Source organism: Anomaloglossus baeobatrachus, unplaced genomic scaffold, assembly GCF_048569485.1.
Source record: "Anomaloglossus baeobatrachus isolate aAnoBae1 unplaced genomic scaffold, aAnoBae1.hap1 Scaffold_2825, whole genome shotgun sequence".
Taxonomy (NCBI): domain Eukaryota; kingdom Metazoa; phylum Chordata; class Amphibia; order Anura; family Aromobatidae; genus Anomaloglossus; species Anomaloglossus baeobatrachus.
The window spans coordinates 78438-96016 of record NW_027442297.1 but is presented as its reverse complement, the minus strand read 5'-3'; the positions used below and the strand labels follow the sequence as shown (position 1 = coordinate 96016).

Below are 17579 nucleotides of genomic sequence, written 5' to 3'. Positions count from 1 at the left end.
AAAGTCAAAAGTGTGAAAGATAAAAAACAAAAGGAGGAAGTGTGAAAAGTGAATGGGCCAAATTGAGGTGCATATGAAGACGTATGCTTTCTTCCAATTCATTAAATCGGGCTAATATGAATCAGGTGAATTGAGTTCTGCTTTTGGAAACTGGGTTAAGAAGGGGTGCACCGTTCCTGGAGGTACTGCAATACCAGGTCAATGCGTGGAGTGGACAGAGCAAGCTCTTTTTCCATCTCCCTGTTCTAAAAATCCATTTAATATATGGTCCCCAGATAGGGGACGTATCAGATATTAAACTGATAAGAACAGATACTACACTTGATCTTAGCCAAAAGGCCGAGAAGCGATAACCAGAATTGGTTTGGGCCTCGAGTGGCACCCTGGCCTATGCCGGACACATCTTAGGGAGAGAGAGCGAGAGGGAGACAAACCCACGCCTACACAAGACATTTTGTCACCCAAGCCAACCCTTGAAAAGGCTGCTTTGCAGAGCCAAAACAAGAAGAATGGTGCGTTTTGCAGCCGCCGCCCACTGCAATGAATCTGAATAACTCCTCCTTTAGGGCGCAAGCAACTCCCCTCCCCCTTGCAGTCTTTCCAATTCACGATACAAAAAGACGGACAGGACAGGTTGCCTGACTTTCCGTCACTGCCACCCTTTGCCATCCTTACCCGTAGAAAGCCCTTTCATCATCCCCAAACCCTAATCTTTTCCCTTTCCTTCCCAGCCCCCAAACCCTGCCCTCTGTACCTTTCTCACCACCCGCTTCCCTTCTCCTGTCATCCCCCTACCACCCGGGAAAAAAAGAGATTGCCCCCTCCTTCCACTAGCCCACCCTCCCACCCAAAGAACAACTTCTTCTGCGCAGCTTGTTTTCTAGGCAGCAGCGCTATTGTGATGTCATCGGGGGGCATTGTGACAAGCCGCCAGTGTTCCGTCTCTTCATGTTGTGCACAGTTCAAACGGAAAATACATCAACAGGCAGACTACAGAAAAGCTTACTATCAAAGGTTAGAGGGGGGCTTTCTCAGAGGGCTTTTTACAGTTTTTCTATTCCCAATTAGCCGTTTAAGTGTACTTATTGAAAGTAGTAATTCTTTCATAGGCCGCCCTTTCTTAGTATTTGACGTTCCTTATATTGCGGTATGAGGCTTCGCAGTAGGTTGCAAACATTCATCACCCATGACTGTCCCCAATTGAGCTCAGAAGCTCAATGTCTATCATGACCTCTCTTTTAGAATGTCCAAGAGCAAGCAAACTATTCCTCCAGGAGAGGGCGCCAACAGACTACTAAAGAGATCATCATTACTCAAAGAAAACCCCAAAAACCAATGCATGATAGGAATAAACAGGTAACTTTCTTTGGAGTGGAAGCGGAGAGATCGCACCAGATGCCAATTCTAGATGTTATCACACCTGTGGTCACTGCAGCAGCAGGTGAATCCACTTTGTCCAAAAGGGATCTATTCCATTCAATTGCAAATGATCTAGATAAGACAGAGAACTGCAGCACGGGGACATAGCCGAGTTGGTCAGGTTGAGTGGTGATGAGTTTGCTATTTGGATGAATAAAGAAAGTCAAAAGTGTGAAAGATAAAAAACAAAAGGAGGAAGTGTGAAAAGTGAATGGGCCAAATTGAGGTGCATATGAAGACGTATGCTTTCTTCCAATTCATTAAATCGGGCTAATATGAATCAGGTGAATTGAGTTCTGCTTTTGGAAACTGGGTTAAGAAGGGGTGCACCGTTCCTGGAGGTACTGCAATACCAGGTCAATGCGTGGAGTGGACAGAGCAAGCTCTTTTTCCATCTCCCTGTTCTAAAAATCCATTTAATATATGGTCCCCAGATAGGGGACGTATCAGATATTAAACTGATAAGAACAGATTTTTGATTTAATGAAGCTTTCCAAAGCACCGCAAAAATGCATGACCGAAGTCACACCAAAAACAGTGCAAAGGCTAGGATTCGTGTGGACCCCTCCGTGAGAAGAGGATCCCCAAAAATCAACCCCGTCCCTCCGAGCCAGAAGGCCACAGCGAGGGTCAGGGATCTTCGGTGCTCCCCCAAGCCGAAGCCTGGTTGAGCCTTGTTGTTGCTCCCAGCGTCCACCGAGGCATCTTACCCAAGTGGAGTAGGGAGCTACTAGTCGTTGGTTTCGCAGCCGAGACTGCCCGGACCGTCAACCGGTGTTGGTTTCTCAGCCCAAGGCTGACCGGACCTCCAACCGGGTGTTGGTTTCTCAGCCCAAGGCTAACCGGACCTCCAACCGGGTGTTGGTTTCTCAGCCAAAGCTGACCCGGACCTCCAACCGGGTGTTGGTTTCTCAGCCCAAAGCTGACCGGACCTCCGACCGGGATTATAAAAATTTCCCTTCTTAGCCAGAAGGCCGGGATAGGGCAATATGCTTGGAAAGTATGAATAGGCAAGGCGCGGCGTGCGACAGAGTCTGAGGCTTACCAGGGTCCCAACCTAGCAAGTTCAGACTCCCTCCAGGGTGTCCATTCCTGGGGCACATTGCACCATAACCCCCACACTTACTCAGTCTAATAGCCTCGATCCTGGTAGGGCCATGGTTTCCTCTAGATGGATATACTATCCTCCCAAAGTACTAACAAGCGCAACCTTCCAGTGTGCATTGCATCATTGTACTAAGGTGGCCGGAGCCTTAAACCACCTTTTCGAACGATACTACACTTGAGCTTAGCCAAAAGGCCGAGAAGCGATAACCAGAATTGGTTTGGGCCTCGAGTGGCACCCTGGCCTATGCCGGACACATCTTAGGGAGAGAGAGCGAGAGGGAGACAAACCCACGCCTACACAAGACATTTTGTCACCCAAGCCAACCCTTGAAAAGGCTGCTTTGCAGAGCCAAAACAAGAAGAATGGTGCGTTTTGCAGCCGCCGCCCACTGCAATGAATCTGAATAACTCCTCCTTTAGGGCGCAAGCAACTCCCCTCCCCCTTGCAGTCTTTCCAATTCACGATACAAAAAGACGGACAGGACAGGTTGCCTGACTTTCCGTCACTGCCACCCTTTGCCATCCTTACCCGTAGAAAGCCCTTTCATCATCCCCAAACCCTAATCTTTTCCCTTTCCTTCCCAGCCCCCAAACCCTGCCCTCTGTACCTTTCTCACCACCCGCTTCCCTTCTCCTGTCATCCCCCTACCACCCGGGAAAAAAAGAGATTGCCCCCTCCTTCCACTAGCCCACCCTCCCACCCAAAGAACAACTTCTTCTGCGCAGCTTGTTTTCTAGGCAGCAGCGCTATTGTGATGTCATCGGGGGGCATTGTGACAAGCCGCCAGTGTTCCGTCTCTTCATGTTGTGCACAGTTCAAACGGAAAATACATCAACAGGCAGACTACAGAAAAGCTTACTATCAAAGGTTAGAGGGGGGCTTTCTCAGAGGGCTTTTTACAGTTTTTCTATTCCCAATTAGCCGTTTAAGTGTACTTATTGAAAGTAGTAATTCTTTCATAGGCCGCCCTTTCTTAGTATTTGACGTTCCTTATATTGCGGTATGAGGCTTCGCAGTAGGTTGCAAACATTCATCACCCATGACTGTCCCCAATTGAGCTCAGAAGCTCAATGTCTATCATGACCTCTCTTTTAGAATGTCCAAGAGCAAGCAAACTATTCCTCCAGGAGAGGGCGCCAACAGACTACTAAAGAGATCATCATTACTCAAAGAAAACCCCAAAAACCAATGCATGATAGGAATAAACAGGTAACTTTCTTTGGAGTGGAAGCGGAGAGATCGCACCAGATGCCAATTCTAGATGTTATCACACCTGTGGTCACTGCAGCAGCAGGTGAATCCACTTTGTCCAAAAGGGATCTATTCCATTCAATTGCAAATGATCTAGATAAGACAGAGAACTGCAGCACGGGGACATAGCCGAGTTGGTCAGGTTGAGTGGTGATGAGTTTGCTATTTGGATGAATAAAGAAAGTCAAAAGTGTGAAAGATAAAAAACAAAAGGAGGAAGTGTGAAAAGTGAATGGGCCAAATTGAGGTGCATATGAAGACGTATGCTTTCTTCCAATTCATTAAATCGGGCTAATATGAATCAGGTGAATTGAGTTCTGCTTTTGGAAACTGGGTTAAGAAGGGGTGCACCGTTCCTGGAGGTACTGCAATACCAGGTCAATGCGTGGAGTGGACAGAGCAAGCTCTTTTTCCATCTCCCTGTTCTAAAAATCCATTTAATATATGGTCCCCAGATAGGGGACGTATCAGATATTAAACTGATAAGAACAGATACTACACTTGATCTTAGCCAAAAGGCCGAGAAGCGATAACCAGAATTGGTTTGGGCCTCGAGTGGCACCCTGGCCTATGCCGGACACATCTTAGGGAGAGAGAGCGAGAGGGAGACAAACCCACGCCTACACAAGACATTTTGTCACCCAAGCCAACCCTTGAAAAGGCTGCTTTGCAGAGCCAAAACAAGAAGAATGGTGCGTTTTGCAGCCGCCGCCCACTGCAATGAATCTGAATAACTCCTCCTTTAGGGCGCAAGCAACTCCCCTCCCCCTTGCAGTCTTTCCAATTCACGATACAAAAAGACGGACAGGACAGGTTGCCTGACTTTCCGTCACTGCCACCCTTTGCCATCCTTACCCGTAGAAAGCCCTTTCATCATCCCCAAACCCTAATCTTTTCCCTTTCCTTCCCAGCCCCCAAACCCTGCCCTCTGTACCTTTCTCACCACCCGCTTCCCTTCTCCTGTCATCCCCCTACCACCCGGGAAAAAAAGAGATTGCCCCCTCCTTCCACTAGCCCACCCTCCCACCCAAAGAACAACTTCTTCTGCGCAGCTTGTTTTCTAGGCAGCAGCGCTATTGTGATGTCATCGGGGGGCATTGTGACAAGCCGCCAGTGTTCCGTCTCTTCATGTTGTGCACAGTTCAAACGGAAAATACATCAACAGGCAGACTACAGAAAAGCTTACTATCAAAGGTTAGAGGGGGGCTTTCTCAGAGGGCTTTTTACAGTTTTTCTATTCCCAATTAGCCGTTTAAGTGTACTTATTGAAAGTAGTAATTCTTTCATAGGCCGCCCTTTCTTAGTATTTGACGTTCCTTATATTGCGGTATGAGGCTTCGCAGTAGGTTGCAAACATTCATCACCCATGACTGTCCCCAATTGAGCTCAGAAGCTCAATGTCTATCATGACCTCTCTTTTAGAATGTCCAAGAGCAAGCAAACTATTCCTCCAGGAGAGGGCGCCAACAGACTACTAAAGAGATCATCATTACTCAAAGAAAACCCCAAAAACCAATGCATGATAGGAATAAACAGGTAACTTTCTTTGGAGTGGAAGCGGAGAGATCGCACCAGATGCCAATTCTAGATGTTATCACACCTGTGGTCACTGCAGCAGCAGGTGAATCCACTTTGTCCAAAAGGGATCTATTCCATTCAATTGCAAATGATCTAGATAAGACAGAGAACTGCAGCACGGGGACATAGCCGAGTTGGTCAGGTTGAGTGGTGATGAGTTTGCTATTTGGATGAATAAAGAAAGTCAAAAGTGTGAAAGATAAAAAACAAAAGGAGGAAGTGTGAAAAGTGAATGGGCCAAATTGAGGTGCATATGAAGACGTATGCTTTCTTCCAATTCATTAAATCGGGCTAATATGAATCAGGTGAATTGAGTTCTGCTTTTGGAAACTGGGTTAAGAAGGGGTGCACCGTTCCTGGAGGTACTGCAATACCAGGTCAATGCGTGGAGTGGACAGAGCAAGCTCTTTTTCCATCTCCCTGTTCTAAAAATCCATTTAATATATGGTCCCCAGATAGGGGACGTATCAGATATTAAACTGATAAGAACAGATACTACACTTGATCTTAGCCAAAAGGCCGAGAAGCGATAACCAGAATTGGTTTGGGCCTCGAGTGGCACCCTGGCCTATGCCGGACACATCTTAGGGAGAGAGAGCGAGAGGGAGACAAACCCATGCCTACACAAGACATTTTGTCACCCAAGCCAACCCTTGAAAAGGCTGCTTTGCAGAGCCAAAACAAGAAGAATGGTGCGTTTTGCAGCCGCCGCCCACTGCAATGAATCTGAATAACTCCTCCTTTAGGGCGCAAGCAACTCCCCTCCCCCTTGCAGTCTTTCCAATTCACGATACAAAAAGACGGACAGGACAGGTTGCCTGACTTTCCGTCACTGCCACCCTTTGCCATCCTTACCCGTAGAAAGCCCTTTCATCATCCCCAAACCCTAATCTTTTCCCTTTCCTTCCCAGCCCCCAAACCCTGCCCTCTGTACCTTTCTCACCACCCGCTTCCCTTCTCCTGTCATCCCCCTACCACCCGGGAAAAAAAGAGATTGCCCCCTCCTTCCACTAGCCCACCCTCCCACCCAAAGAACAACTTCTTCTGCGCAGCTTGTTTTCTAGGCAGCAGCGCTATTGTGATGTCATCGGGGGGCATTGTGACAAGCCGCCAGTGTTCCGTCTCTTCATGTTGTGCACAGTTCAAACGGAAAATACATCAACAGGCAGACTACAGAAAAGCTTACTATCAAAGGTTAGAGGGGGGCTTTCTCAGAGGGCTTTTTACAGTTTTTCTATTCCCAATTAGCCGTTTAAGTGTACTTATTGAAAGTAGTAATTCTTTCATAGGCCGCCCTTTCTTAGTATTTGACGTTCCTTATATTGCGGTATGAGGCTTCGCAGTAGGTTGCAAACATTCATCACCCATGACTGTCCCCAATTGAGCTCAGAAGCTCAATGTCTATCATGACCTCTCTTTTAGAATGTCCAAGAGCAAGCAAACTATTCCTCCAGGAGAGGGCGCCAACAGACTACTAAAGAGATCATCATTACTCAAAGAAAACCCCAAAAACCAATGCATGATAGGAATAAACAGGTAACTTTCTTTGGAGTGGAAGCGGAGAGATCGCACCAGATGCCAATTCTAGATGTTATCACACCTGTGGTCACTGCAGCAGCAGGTGAATCCACTTTGTCCAAAAGGGATCTATTCCATTCAATTGCAAATGATCTAGATAAGACAGAGAACTGCAGCACGGGGACATAGCCGAGTTGGTCAGGTTGAGTGGTGATGAGTTTGCTATTTGGATGAATAAAGAAAGTCAAAAGTGTGAAAGATAAAAAACAAAAGGAGGAAGTGTGAAAAGTGAATGGGCCAAATTGAGGTGCATATGAAGACGTATGCTTTCTTCCAATTCATTAAATCGGGCTAATATGAATCAGGTGAATTGAGTTCTGCTTTTGGAAACTGGGTTAAGAAGGGGTGCACCGTTCCTGGAGGTACTGCAATACCAGGTCAATGCGTGGAGTGGACAGAGCAAGCTCTTTTTCCATCTCCCTGTTCTAAAAATCCATTTAATATATGGTCCCCAGATAGGGGACGTATCAGATATTAAACTGATAAGAACAGATACTACACTTGATCTTAGCCAAAAGGCCGAGAAGCGATAACCAGAATTGGTTTGGGCCTCGAGTGGCACCCTGGCCTATGCCGGACACATCTTAGGGAGAGAGAGCGAGAGGGAGACAAACCCACGCCTACACAAGACATTTTGTCACCCAAGCCAACCCTTGAAAAGGCTGCTTTGCAGAGCCAAAACAAGAAGAATGGTGCGTTTTGCAGCCGCCGCCCACTGCAATGAATCTGAATAACTCCTCCTTTAGGGCGCAAGCAACTCCCCTCCCCCTTGCAGTCTTTCCAATTCACGATACAAAAAGACGGACAGGACAGGTTGCCTGACTTTCCGTCACTGCCACCCTTTGCCATCCTTACCCGTAGAAAGCCCTTTCATCATCCCCAAACCCTAATCTTTTCCCTTTCCTTCCCAGCCCCCAAACCCTGCCCTCTGTACCTTTCTCACCACCCGCTTCCCTTCTCCTGTCATCCCCCTACCACCCGGGAAAAAAAGAGATTGCCCCCTCCTTCCACTAGCCCACCCTCCCACCCAAAGAACAACTTCTTCTGCGCAGCTTGTTTTCTAGGCAGCAGCGCTATTGTGATGTCATCGGGGGGCATTGTGACAAGCCGCCAGTGTTCCGTCTCTTCATGTTGTGCACAGTTCAAACGGAAAATACATCAACAGGCAGACTACAGAAAAGCTTACTATCAAAGGTTAGAGGGGGGCTTTCTCAGAGGGCTTTTTACAGTTTTTCTATTCCCAATTAGCCGTTTAAGTGTACTTATTGAAAGTAGTAATTCTTTCATAGGCCGCCCTTTCTTAGTATTTGACGTTCCTTATATTGCGGTATGAGGCTTCGCAGTAGGTTGCAAACATTCATCACCCATGACTGTCCCCAATTGAGCTCAGAAGCTCAATGTCTATCATGACCTCTCTTTTAGAATGTCCAAGAGCAAGCAAACTATTCCTCCAGGAGAGGGCGCCAACAGACTACTAAAGAGATCATCATTACTCAAAGAAAACCCCAAAAACCAATGCATGATAGGAATAAACAGGTAACTTTCTTTGGAGTGGAAGCGGAGAGATCGCACCAGATGCCAATTCTAGATGTTATCACACCTGTGGTCACTGCAGCAGCAGGTGAATCCACTTTGTCCAAAAGGGATCTATTCCATTCAATTGCAAATGATCTAGATAAGACAGAGAACTGCAGCACGGGGACATAGCCGAGTTGGTCAGGTTGAGTGGTGATGAGTTTGCTATTTGGATGAATAAAGAAAGTCAAAAGTGTGAAAGATAAAAAACAAAAGGAGGAAGTGTGAAAAGTGAATGGGCCAAATTGAGGTGCATATGAAGACGTATGCTTTCTTCCAATTCATTAAATCGGGCTAATATGAATCAGGTGAATTGAGTTCTGCTTTTGGAAACTGGGTTAAGAAGGGGTGCACCGTTCCTGGAGGTACTGCAATACCAGGTCAATGCGTGGAGTGGACAGAGCAAGCTCTTTTTCCATCTCCCTGTTCTAAAAATCCATTTAATATATGGTCCCCAGATAGGGGACGTATCAGATATTAAACTGATAAGAACAGATACTACACTTGATCTTAGCCAAAAGGCCGAGAAGCGATAACCAGAATTGGTTTGGGCCTCGAGTGGCACCCTGGCCTATGCCGGACACATCTTAGGGAGAGAGAGCGAGAGGGAGACAAACCCACGCCTACACAAGACATTTTGTCACCCAAGCCAACCCTTGAAAAGGCTGCTTTGCAGAGCCAAAACAAGAAGAATGGTGCGTTTTGCAGCCGCCGCCCACTGCAATGAATCTGAATAACTCCTCCTTTAGGGCGCAAGCAACTCCCCTCCCCCTTGCAGTCTTTCCAATTCACGATACAAAAAGACGGACAGGACAGGTTGCCTGACTTTCCGTCACTGCCACCCTTTGCCATCCTTACCCGTAGAAAGCCCTTTCATCATCCCCAAACCCTAATCTTTTCCCTTTCCTTCCCAGCCCCCAAACCCTGCCCTCTGTACCTTTCTCACCACCCGCTTCCCTTCTCCTGTCATCCCCCTACCACCCGGGAAAAAAAGAGATTGCCCCCTCCTTCCACTAGCCCACCCTCCCACCCAAAGAACAACTTCTTCTGCGCAGCTTGTTTTCTAGGCAGCAGCGCTATTGTGATGTCATCGGGGGGCATTGTGACAAGCCGCCAGTGTTCCGTCTCTTCATGTTGTGCACAGTTCAAACGGAAAATACATCAACAGGCAGACTACAGAAAAGCTTACTATCAAAGGTTAGAGGGGGGCTTTCTCAGAGGGCTTTTTACAGTTTTTCTATTCCCAATTAGCCGTTTAAGTGTACTTATTGAAAGTAGTAATTCTTTCATAGGCCGCCCTTTCTTAGTATTTGACGTTCCTTATATTGCGGTATGAGGCTTCGCAGTAGGTTGCAAACATTCATCACCCATGACTGTCCCCAATTGAGCTCAGAAGCTCAATGTCTATCATGACCTCTCTTTTAGAATGTCCAAGAGCAAGCAAACTATTCCTCCAGGAGAGGGCGCCAACAGACTACTAAAGAGATCATCATTACTCAAAGAAAACCCCAAAAACCAATGCATGATAGGAATAAACAGGTAACTTTCTTTGGAGTGGAAGCGGAGAGATCGCACCAGATGCCAATTCTAGATGTTATCACACCTGTGGTCACTGCAGCAGCAGGTGAATCCACTTTGTCCAAAAGGGATCTATTCCATTCAATTGCAAATGATCTAGATAAGACAGAGAACTGCAGCACGGGGACATAGCCGAGTTGGTCAGGTTGAGTGGTGATGAGTTTGCTATTTGGATGAATAAAGAAAGTCAAAAGTGTGAAAGATAAAAAACAAAAGGAGGAAGTGTGAAAAGTGAATGGGCCAAATTGAGGTGCATATGAAGACGTATGCTTTCTTCCAATTCATTAAATCGGGCTAATATGAATCAGGTGAATTGAGTTCTGCTTTTGGAAACTGGGTTAAGAAGGGGTGCACCGTTCCTGGAGGTACTGCAATACCAGGTCAATGCGTGGAGTGGACAGAGCAAGCTCTTTTTCCATCTCCCTGTTCTAAAAATCCATTTAATATATGGTCCCCAGATAGGGGACGTATCAGATATTAAACTGATAAGAACAGATACTACACTTGATCTTAGCCAAAAGGCCGAGAAGCGATAACCAGAATTGGTTTGGGCCTCGAGTGGCACCCTGGCCTATGCCGGACACATCTTAGGGAGAGAGAGCGAGAGGGAGACAAACCCACGCCTACACAAGACATTTTGTCACCCAAGCCAACCCTTGAAAAGGCTGCTTTGCAGAGCCAAAACAAGAAGAATGGTGCGTTTTGCAGCCGCCGCCCACTGCAATGAATCTGAATAACTCCTCCTTTAGGGCGCAAGCAACTCCCCTCCCCCTTGCAGTCTTTCCAATTCACGATACAAAAAGACGGACAGGACAGGTTGCCTGACTTTCCGTCACTGCCACCCTTTGCCATCCTTACCCGTAGAAAGCCCTTTCATCATCCCCAAACCCTAATCTTTTCCCTTTCCTTCCCAGCCCCCAAACCCTGCCCTCTGTACCTTTCTCACCACCCGCTTCCCTTCTCCTGTCATCCCCCTACCACCCGGGAAAAAAAGAGATTGCCCCCTCCTTCCACTAGCCCACCCTCCCACCCAAAGAACAACTTCTTCTGCGCAGCTTGTTTTCTAGGCAGCAGCGCTATTGTGATGTCATCGGGGGGCATTGTGACAAGCCGCCAGTGTTCCGTCTCTTCATGTTGTGCACAGTTCAAACGGAAAATACATCAACAGGCAGACTACAGAAAAGCTTACTATCAAAGGTTAGAGGGGGGCTTTCTCAGAGGGCTTTTTACAGTTTTTCTATTCCCAATTAGCCGTTTAAGTGTACTTATTGAAAGTAGTAATTCTTTCATAGGCCGCCCTTTCTTAGTATTTGACGTTCCTTATATTGCGGTATGAGGCTTCGCAGTAGGTTGCAAACATTCATCACCCATGACTGTCCCCAATTGAGCTCAGAAGCTCAATGTCTATCATGACCTCTCTTTTAGAATGTCCAAGAGCAAGCAAACTATTCCTCCAGGAGAGGGCGCCAACAGACTACTAAAGAGATCATCATTACTCAAAGAAAACCCCAAAAACCAATGCATGATAGGAATAAACAGGTAACTTTCTTTGGAGTGGAAGCGGAGAGATCGCACCAGATGCCAATTCTAGATGTTATCACACCTGTGGTCACTGCAGCAGCAGGTGAATCCACTTTGTCCAAAAGGGATCTATTCCATTCAATTGCAAATGATCTAGATAAGACAGAGAACTGCAGCACGGGGACATAGCCGAGTTGGTCAGGTTGAGTGGTGATGAGTTTGCTATTTGGATGAATAAAGAAAGTCAAAAGTGTGAAAGATAAAAAACAAAAGGAGGAAGTGTGAAAAGTGAATGGGCCAAATTGAGGTGCATATGAAGACGTATGCTTTCTTCCAATTCATTAAATCGGGCTAATATGAATCAGGTGAATTGAGTTCTGCTTTTGGAAACTGGGTTAAGAAGGGGTGCACCGTTCCTGGAGGTACTGCAATACCAGGTCAATGCGTGGAGTGGACAGAGCAAGCTCTTTTTCCATCTCCCTGTTCTAAAAATCCATTTAATATATGGTCCCCAGATAGGGGACGTATCAGATATTAAACTGATAAGAACAGATACTACACTTGATCTTAGCCAAAAGGCCGAGAAGCGATAACCAGAATTGGTTTGGGCCTCGAGTGGCACCCTGGCCTATGCCGGACACATCTTAGGGAGAGAGAGCGAGAGGGAGACAAACCCACGCCTACACAAGACATTTTGTCACCCAAGCCAACCCTTGAAAAGGCTGCTTTGCAGAGCCAAAACAAGAAGAATGGTGCGTTTTGCAGCCGCCGCCCACTGCAATGAATCTGAATAACTCCTCCTTTAGGGCGCAAGCAACTCCCCTCCCCCTTGCAGTCTTTCCAATTCACGATACAAAAAGACGGACAGGACAGGTTGCCTGACTTTCCGTCACTGCCACCCTTTGCCATCCTTACCCGTAGAAAGCCCTTTCATCATCCCCAAACCCTAATCTTTTCCCTTTCCTTCCCAGCCCCCAAACCCTGCCCTCTGTACCTTTCTCACCACCCGCTTCCCTTCTCCTGTCATCCCCCTACCACCCGGGAAAAAAAGAGATTGCCCCCTCCTTCCACTAGCCCACCCTCCCACCCAAAGAACAACTTCTTCTGCGCAGCTTGTTTTCTAGGCAGCAGCGCTATTGTGATGTCATCGGGGGGCATTGTGACAAGCCGCCAGTGTTCCGTCTCTTCATGTTGTGCACAGTTCAAACGGAAAATACATCAACAGGCAGACTACAGAAAAGCTTACTATCAAAGGTTAGAGGGGGGCTTTCTCAGAGGGCTTTTTACAGTTTTTCTATTCCCAATTAGCCGTTTAAGTGTACTTATTGAAAGTAGTAATTCTTTCATAGGCCGCCCTTTCTTAGTATTTGACGTTCCTTATATTGCGGTATGAGGCTTCGCAGTAGGTTGCAAACATTCATCACCCATGACTGTCCCCAATTGAGCTCAGAAGCTCAATGTCTATCATGACCTCTCTTTTAGAATGTCCAAGAGCAAGCAAACTATTCCTCCAGGAGAGGGCGCCAACAGACTACTAAAGAGATCATCATTACTCAAAGAAAACCCCAAAAACCAATGCATGATAGGAATAAACAGGTAACTTTCTTTGGAGTGGAAGCGGAGAGATCGCACCAGATGCCAATTCTAGATGTTATCACACCTGTGGTCACTGCAGCAGCAGGTGAATCCACTTTGTCCAAAAGGGATCTATTCCATTCAATTGCAAATGATCTAGATAAGACAGAGAACTGCAGCACGGGGACATAGCCGAGTTGGTCAGGTTGAGTGGTGATGAGTTTGCTATTTGGATGAATAAAGAAAGTCAAAAGTGTGAAAGATAAAAAACAAAAGGAGGAAGTGTGAAAAGTGAATGGGCCAAATTGAGGTGCATATGAAGACGTATGCTTTCTTCCAATTCATTAAATCGGGCTAATATGAATCAGGTGAATTGAGTTCTGCTTTTGGAAACTGGGTTAAGAAGGGGTGCACCGTTCCTGGAGGTACTGCAATACCAGGTCAATGCGTGGAGTGGACAGAGCAAGCTCTTTTTCCATCTCCCTGTTCTAAAAATCCATTTAATATATGGTCCCCAGATAGGGGACGTATCAGATATTAAACTGATAAGAACAGATACTACACTTGATCTTAGCCAAAAGGCCGAGAAGCGATAACCAGAATTGGTTTGGGCCTCGAGTGGCACCCTGGCCTATGCCGGACACATCTTAGGGAGAGAGAGCGAGAGGGAGACAAACCCACGCCTACACAAGACATTTTGTCACCCAAGCCAACCCTTGAAAAGGCTGCTTTGCAGAGCCAAAACAAGAAGAATGGTGCGTTTTGCAGCCGCCGCCCACTGCAATGAATCTGAATAACTCCTCCTTTAGGGCGCAAGCAACTCCCCTCCCCCTTGCAGTCTTTCCAATTCACGATACAAAAAGACGGACAGGACAGGTTGCCTGACTTTCCGTCACTGCCACCCTTTGCCATCCTTACCCGTAGAAAGCCCTTTCATCATCCCCAAACCCTAATCTTTTCCCTTTCCTTCCCAGCCCCCAAACCCTGCCCTCTGTACCTTTCTCACCACCCGCTTCCCTTCTCCTGTCATCCCCCTACCACCCGGGAAAAAAAGAGATTGCCCCCTCCTTCCACTAGCCCACCCTCCCACCCAAAGAACAACTTCTTCTGCGCAGCTTGTTTTCTAGGCAGCAGCGCTATTGTGATGTCATCGGGGGGCATTGTGACAAGCCGCCAGTGTTCCGTCTCTTCATGTTGTGCACAGTTCAAACGGAAAATACATCAACAGGCAGACTACAGAAAAGCTTACTATCAAAGGTTAGAGGGGGGCTTTCTCAGAGGGCTTTTTACAGTTTTTCTATTCCCAATTAGCCGTTTAAGTGTACTTATTGAAAGTAGTAATTCTTTCATAGGCCGCCCTTTCTTAGTATTTGACGTTCCTTATATTGCGGTATGAGGCTTCGCAGTAGGTTGCAAACATTCATCACCCATGACTGTCCCCAATTGAGCTCAGAAGCTCAATGTCTATCATGACCTCTCTTTTAGAATGTCCAAGAGCAAGCAAACTATTCCTCCAGGAGAGGGCGCCAACAGACTACTAAAGAGATCATCATTACTCAAAGAAAACCCCAAAAACCAATGCATGATAGGAATAAACAGGTAACTTTCTTTGGAGTGGAAGCGGAGAGATCGCACCAGATGCCAATTCTAGATGTTATCACACCTGTGGTCACTGCAGCAGCAGGTGAATCCACTTTGTCCAAAAGGGATCTATTCCATTCAATTGCAAATGATCTAGATAAGACAGAGAACTGCAGCACGGGGACATAGCCGAGTTGGTCAGGTTGAGTGGTGATGAGTTTGCTATTTGGATGAATAAAGAAAGTCAAAAGTGTGAAAGATAAAAAACAAAAGGAGGAAGTGTGAAAAGTGAATGGGCCAAATTGAGGTGCATATGAAGACGTATGCTTTCTTCCAATTCATTAAATCGGGCTAATATGAATCAGGTGAATTGAGTTCTGCTTTTGGAAACTGGGTTAAGAAGGGGTGCACCGTTCCTGGAGGTACTGCAATACCAGGTCAATGCGTGGAGTGGACAGAGCAAGCTCTTTTTCCATCTCCCTGTTCTAAAAATCCATTTAATATATGGTCCCCAGATAGGGGACGTATCAGATATTAAACTGATAAGAACAGATACTACACTTGATCTTAGCCAAAAGGCCGAGAAGCGATAACCAGAATTGGTTTGGGCCTCGAGTGGCACCCTGGCCTATGCCGGACACATCTTAGGGAGAGAGAGCGAGAGGGAGACAAACCCACGCCTACACAAGACATTTTGTCACCCAAGCCAACCCTTGAAAAGGCTGCTTTGCAGAGCCAAAACAAGAAGAATGGTGCGTTTTGCAGCCGCCGCCCACTGCAATGAATCTGAATAACTCCTCCTTTAGGGCGCAAGCAACTCCCCTCCCCCTTGCAGTCTTTCCAATTCACGATACAAAAAGACGGACAGGACAGGTTGCCTGACTTTCCGTCACTGCCACCCTTTGCCATCCTTACCCGTAGAAAGCCCTTTCATCATCCCCAAACCCTAATCTTTTCCCTTTCCTTCCCAGCCCCCAAACCCTGCCCTCTGTACCTTTCTCACCACCCGCTTCCCTTCTCCTGTCATCCCCCTACCACCCGGGAAAAAAAGAGATTGCCCCCTCCTTCCACTAGCCCACCCTCCCACCCAAAGAACAACTTCTTCTGCGCAGCTTGTTTTCTAGGCAGCAGCGCTATTGTGATGTCATCGGGGGGCATTGTGACAAGCCGCCAGTGTTCCGTCTCTTCATGTTGTGCACAGTTCAAACGGAAAATACATCAACAGGCAGACTACAGAAAAGCTTACTATCAAAGGTTAGAGGGGGGCTTTCTCAGAGGGCTTTTTACAGTTTTTCTATTCCCAATTAGCCGTTTAAGTGTACTTATTGAAAGTAGTAATTCTTTCATAGGCCGCCCTTTCTTAGTATTTGACGTTCCTTATATTGCGGTATGAGGCTTCGCAGTAGGTTGCAAACATTCATCACCCATGACTGTCCCCAATTGAGCTCAGAAGCTCAATGTCTATCATGACCTCTCTTTTAGAATGTCCAAGAGCAAGCAAACTATTCCTCCAGGAGAGGGCGCCAACAGACTACTAAAGAGATCATCATTACTCAAAGAAAACCCCAAAAACCAATGCATGATAGGAATAAACAGGTAACTTTCTTTGGAGTGGAAGCGGAGAGATCGCACCAGATGCCAATTCTAGATGTTATCACACCTGTGGTCACTGCAGCAGCAGGTGAATCCACTTTGTCCAAAAGGGATCTATTCCATTCAATTGCAAATGATCTAGATAAGACAGAGAACTGCAGCACGGGGACATAGCCGAGTTGGTCAGGTTGAGTGGTGATGAGTTTGCTATTTGGATGAATAAAGAAAGTCAAAAGTGTGAAAGATAAAAAACAAAAGGAGGAAGTGTGAAAAGTGAATGGGCCAAATTGAGGTGCATATGAAGACGTATGCTTTCTTCCAATTCATTAAATCGGGCTAATATGAATCAGGTGAATTGAGTTCTGCTTTTGGAAACTGGGTTAAGAAGGGGTGCACCGTTCCTGGAGGTACTGCAATACCAGGTCAATGCGTGGAGTGGACAGAGCAAGCTCTTTTTCCATCTCCCTGTTCTAAAAATCCATTTAATATATGGTCCCCAGATAGGGGACGTATCAGATATTAAACTGATAAGAACAGATACTACACTTGATCTTAGCCAAAAGGCCGAGAAGCGATAACCAGAATTGGTTTGGGCCTCGAGTGGCACCCTGGCCTATGCCGGACACATCTTAGGGAGAGAGAGCGAGAGGGAGACAAACCCACGCCTACACAAGACATTTTGTCACCCAAGCCAACCCTTGAAAAGGCTGCTTTGCAGAGCCAAAACAAGAAGAATGGTGCGTTTTGCAGCCGCCGCCCACTGCAATGAATCTGAATAACTCCTCCTTTAGGGCGCAAGCAACTCCCCTCCCCCTTGCAGTCTTTCCAATTCACGATACAAAAAGACGGACAGGACAGGTTGCCTGACTTTCCGTCACTGCCACCCTTTGCCATCCTTACCCGTAGAAAGCCCTTTCATCATCCCCAAACCCTAATCTTTTCCCTTTCCTTCCCAGCCCCCAAACCCTGCCCTCTGTACCTTTCTCACCACCCGCTTCCCTTCTCCTGTCATCCCCCTACCACCCGGGAAAAAAAGAGATTGCCCCCTCCTTCCACTAGCCCACCCTCCCACCCAAAGAACAACTTCTTCTGCGCAGCTTGTTTTCTAGGCAGCAGCGCTATTGTGATGTCATCGGGGGGCATTGTGACAAGCCGCCAGTGTTCCGTCTCTTCATGTTGTGCACAGTTCAAACGGAAAATACATCAACAGGCAGACTACAGA

General features: G+C 46.8%; 11 non-coding genes across 11 annotated transcripts; all 11 read right to left on the bottom strand.

Moving 5' to 3' along the window:
• Window positions 1-160: 160 nt before the first annotated feature.
• On the bottom strand, window positions 161-351 carry LOC142266152 (U2 spliceosomal RNA). The gene has a single exon (XR_012732292.1). It is a non-coding gene; the product is annotated as a U2 spliceosomal RNA (small nuclear RNA).
• A 1387-nt stretch (window positions 352-1738) lies between these two features.
• LOC142266186 (U2 spliceosomal RNA) lies at window positions 1739-1934 on the bottom strand. The gene has a single exon (XR_012732323.1). It is a non-coding gene; the product is annotated as a U2 spliceosomal RNA (small nuclear RNA).
• A 2184-nt stretch (window positions 1935-4118) lies between these two features.
• LOC142266151 (U2 spliceosomal RNA) lies at window positions 4119-4309 on the bottom strand. The gene has a single exon (XR_012732291.1). It is a non-coding gene; the product is annotated as a U2 spliceosomal RNA (small nuclear RNA).
• A 1387-nt stretch (window positions 4310-5696) lies between these two features.
• On the bottom strand, window positions 5697-5887 carry LOC142266150 (U2 spliceosomal RNA). Its single transcript, XR_012732290.1, has one exon. It is a non-coding gene; the product is annotated as a U2 spliceosomal RNA (small nuclear RNA).
• Window positions 5888-7274: 1387 nt separating this feature from the next.
• On the bottom strand, window positions 7275-7465 carry LOC142266147 (U2 spliceosomal RNA). The gene has a single exon (XR_012732288.1). It is a non-coding gene; the product is annotated as a U2 spliceosomal RNA (small nuclear RNA).
• A 1387-nt stretch (window positions 7466-8852) lies between these two features.
• Window positions 8853-9043, bottom strand: LOC142266146 (U2 spliceosomal RNA). Its single transcript, XR_012732287.1, has one exon. It is a non-coding gene; the product is annotated as a U2 spliceosomal RNA (small nuclear RNA).
• A 1387-nt stretch (window positions 9044-10430) lies between these two features.
• On the bottom strand, window positions 10431-10621 carry LOC142266145 (U2 spliceosomal RNA). Its single transcript, XR_012732286.1, has one exon. It is a non-coding gene; the product is annotated as a U2 spliceosomal RNA (small nuclear RNA).
• A 1387-nt stretch (window positions 10622-12008) lies between these two features.
• LOC142266144 (U2 spliceosomal RNA) lies at window positions 12009-12199 on the bottom strand. The gene has a single exon (XR_012732285.1). It is a non-coding gene; the product is annotated as a U2 spliceosomal RNA (small nuclear RNA).
• Window positions 12200-13586: 1387 nt separating this feature from the next.
• On the bottom strand, window positions 13587-13777 carry LOC142266143 (U2 spliceosomal RNA). The gene has a single exon (XR_012732284.1). It is a non-coding gene; the product is annotated as a U2 spliceosomal RNA (small nuclear RNA).
• Window positions 13778-15164: 1387 nt separating this feature from the next.
• Window positions 15165-15355, bottom strand: LOC142266235 (U2 spliceosomal RNA). The gene has a single exon (XR_012732368.1). It is a non-coding gene; the product is annotated as a U2 spliceosomal RNA (small nuclear RNA).
• A 1387-nt stretch (window positions 15356-16742) lies between these two features.
• On the bottom strand, window positions 16743-16933 carry LOC142266234 (U2 spliceosomal RNA). Its single transcript, XR_012732367.1, has one exon. It is a non-coding gene; the product is annotated as a U2 spliceosomal RNA (small nuclear RNA).
• Window positions 16934-17579: the final 646 nt, after the last annotated feature.